This window comes from Pteronotus mesoamericanus, unplaced genomic scaffold (assembly GCF_021234165.1).
Source record: "Pteronotus mesoamericanus isolate MK-2021 breed Mesoamerican mustached bat unplaced genomic scaffold, CSHL_Meso_final contig_40, whole genome shotgun sequence".
Lineage (NCBI taxonomy): Eukaryota > Metazoa > Chordata > Mammalia > Chiroptera > Mormoopidae > Pteronotus > Pteronotus mesoamericanus.
Genome location: NW_026555150.1, coordinates 1427444 through 1431186, shown reverse-complemented (window position 1 = coordinate 1431186; position 3743 = coordinate 1427444). Strand labels below are relative to the sequence as shown.

The window sequence follows — 3743 nt, the reverse complement described above, 5'->3', positions numbered from 1 at the left end:
TGTTATGATTTTGATTTTCCTGAATTTTTTGAGGCTTGTTTTTTGTCCTAATATGTGGTTTATCTTTGAAAATGTTCTATGTACTTTTGAAAACAATGTGTGTTTTTCTTCTTTGGGATGAAAGGTTCTATACATGTCAGTTAAGTCCAATTGATCTAATGCATCATTCAGTTCCACAATATCCTTGTTGATGTTTTGATTGGAAGATCTATCCATTTTTGACAGTGGAGTGTTAAAATCCCCTACTATCAGTGTGATATCATTTTTGAAGTCCTCCAAGATTTTCCTTATATATTTGGGTGCTCCTATGTTGGGTGCATATATGTTTATAATGCTTATGTCTTCTTGATGGATTTCTCACTTGAGTATTATAAAGTGTTCTTCTGGGTCTCTTTTCATGGCCTTTGTTTTGAAATCTATTTTGTCTGATGTAAGTATTACTACTCTTGCTTTTTTTTCCTGTTCATTTGCTTGGAATATTTTTTTTCCATCCCTTTACTTTCAGTCTTTGTAGGTCCTTTTTTCTAAGGTGGGTCTCCTGTAGGCAGCATATGTGTGGATCATGTTTTCTTATCCACTCAGCTATCCTGGTTCTTTTGACTGGTGCATTTAGTCCAGTTACATTTAATGTTATTATTGTTAGGTACTTATTCATTTTTTTCATCTTGTATCCATGTTTCTCTCTCACTCTTTTTCTTCATCTTCTTAAAGCAGTCCTTTAGCATATCTTGTAGTGCTCGTTTGGTGGAGAGGAATTCTTTTACCTTTCTGTTGTCTGGGAAATTCCTTTCTTTGTCTTCTATTTTAATTGAGAGTCTCACTGAGTAGAGTAGTCTTGATTGCAGGCCTTTGATTTTTATTACTTGGAATGTTTCTTGTCATTCCCTTCTAGCCTGTAGTGTTTTTGTTGAGAAATCAGCTGTTAGCCCTATTTGAGCTCCCATGTGTGTTACTTTTTTTTCTCACTTTCTGCTTTTATGATTCTCTCTTTGTCTTTAAAACTTGGCAATTTATTTACTATAGTTCTTAAATTTGGCCTCTTTGGTTTTATGTTGATTGGAACCCTCTGTGCTTCTTGTATTTGCCTGCTTTTTACCCTCTCCATGTTCGGGAATTTTTCTTTCATTATTTTTTCAAACAGGGTTTCTATCCCTTGCTCCATTTCTTTTCCTTTTGTTATTCTTATGATTCAAATATTGTTGTATTTCATGGTGCCCTGAAGTTTCCTCAAGTTTTCTTATTTTTTGAGTCTTTTTTCATACAGGAGCTCTACCTGGGTATTTTTTCTACATTGTCTTCCAGGTCACTGATTTGTTCCTGTGTTTCATCCACCTACCTGTAATTCCTTCTAGTGTGTTTTTTATTTCAGAAACTCTATTCTTTATTTCTTCCTTTCTTTTTTGGTGAAGTAACATAAATGGAGAAACTTAATTTTTATTTACAGGAACATGTAAGATAGGAAATTTCACACAGAAATAAGAAACCCATTGAGAGGAGAAGTTTCATACAGTATGTACAGTTTGGAACTGTTCAAGTATAGTTTTGTTGTAAAAAGTGCTACAGTAACAAACCATATTTAAAAGAGTTTTTAGTAAAGAAATGGTTAAGACAAACTTATACCAAACATAGTACACAACAAACAATATTTTGTGCCTCCGGTGTACAATCTAAAAGTTAAAGGTCCCAGGAATGCCATCCTGAACTTGGAACATATAGCCATCAGAGGTAGTTTCTGGCACAACATTTTGATCTTCCCCTTCCTCTACAGAGAAATACTTCTCAATCAAGTTCAATGAAGCTTTGTATACAGATTCATTTTCATGGTTTTGTAGAGCTTCAATTTTGTCCAAACCTCCACATTCTTTGATCATTAACTAATTTTCTCAGTTTCATATAGTTTCTCAGCAGCCTGGAAGATATTTGAAATGATGTCCAGACTAACCAGAATAATTTTTGTATCCTTCACCAATGGTTCTATTATGCCACAATGAACAAGGTGTACAATCTGTTCAACTGTTCCACCACTTGTATAGTTGGTCACAGCCCATACAGTTTCCTTTTGTGTCTTAAAATCTGCCTTAGACAGAACAACAATGAGGAATGGGACTAATCCATGATTCACAACTTGCTGTATCTGGTCCTGTAGGCCAGCTATGATGTTTGATATTGTCCGTGTAGCTTCCTTCTGTATATTAGTAATAGAGTTCATTAACAGGCTGGGGAAAGATGGCAAGGATTTCCACATCTATTACAACCTGAGTCTGCTCATCTGTCCCAGTGACAATATTTCCTATGGCTCTTAGCACAGGAGTCACAATTAGCAATTCAGTAGCTCCTAGGAGCTTCAAAACTTGGGGCACAACTCCTGTTTTCACAACCTTTTCAATCCATTCATTTGGACCACCAGTGAGATAGGAGATGGCCCAGCAGCTACCTGCTAATACTTCTGGGTCATCATGATGCAGGAGATGAACTAAAGTAGGAAGAATCTGCTCAACAGCATCTAATGGGGGTGCAGGATTCTTGTTGTGATGAAGGTTAGAAAGTATCCAGGTAAGATTATGTTAGTAACCACATGCTAAATATGACATATTAGGAACTGCAGGAAGAGCTAACAGTGGATCAACTGCACCGTACTTGATAACCAAGTCTCAGAAAACCGAACCATCACCTGTGATGTTTCCTAGAGCCTATACAGCTTGTTCACTGATGTGAGCATCGGGAGATGCCAACAAAGAAATGAATGTTTGGATAGCACCTCCATCTACTACAGCCTTGCTCTGTTCTGATGTCCTGGAAGCAATGTTAGTGAGGGCCCAGGCAGACTCAAACTGAATGGTACTACAATCAGTTCTGCCAAGGAAGGACACAAATTTTGGAAACAAACCAGCCCAGATTATGTTGTTTATGGGTAGTTGTTTTTCCCTAGAAAGCAGTTTTCTTTCACCCTGGGTAGCTTGGAACTTGCTTTCCAAATCATTGCTATTTATGCCTTTGGCAATGTCCTCAAGAGACCAATTTATAGTGCCCTGGTTGTTGCTGTGTTCCTGAAGGGGAGAAGTAGCATTATCAGGAAATGAGCTTACATTTCTCCTTTTCAGCATCTGTTCATCCTTCTTAGCTTTTCTCAGCTCCACATTAACTTCTATCTGGTGATGTCTCATTTCTGTACTGTCTTTCCCCTTGTTCTTAAATCCGTTAAGGTGGGTAACTGGTGAATTAGCATTCTTGTTGGCAGACATGGTTATGAGACAAAGGAAGATAGCTCACTGCTTGGGCTGGGCCTGAGTTCTCTTCCTGTTCCTTGTTCAGAGTTTTTATTTCATTTTTCATACTGTTGTAGTTATCACTCAGTTCCATGTACTTGTCTGTGAGTTCCTTGAGCATCCTTAAAATAGTTCTTTAGAATTCTGTATCTGATAGGTTGCTGCCTCCATTTTAGTTAGCTCTTTTAGTGGGGAGTCTTCCATTCCTTTCAATTGCAAGTTTTTTTCTACTTTAGTTTACTGTTTTTGTTTGTATCTGCGATTACTGATGCTCTGCTTTGCTAGCTGTCTTTGCAGGGTGAAATTCTACAGTAGGAGTTTTGTGGGACTCAGTGGTATGGTCTCTTTGATCTCCTTGTTTTGGATGCTCTAGGGTTGCCCTTTCTTTCATTTGTGTGGCCTTTCTTGTTGTACTTGTGTTTTACCTCTTGGTGGCTCCTTTTTTGTTGGGTTTTTCCTCTAGCAGATTTACTAGTA

General features: G+C 37.5%; 1 pseudogene; it reads right to left on the bottom strand.

Annotated features, from left to right (window-relative positions):
• Window positions 1-1667: 1667 nt before the first annotated feature.
• Window positions 1668-3242, bottom strand: LOC129073280 (importin subunit alpha-1-like; annotated as a pseudogene).
• Between the last annotated feature and the right edge of the window lie 501 nt (window positions 3243-3743).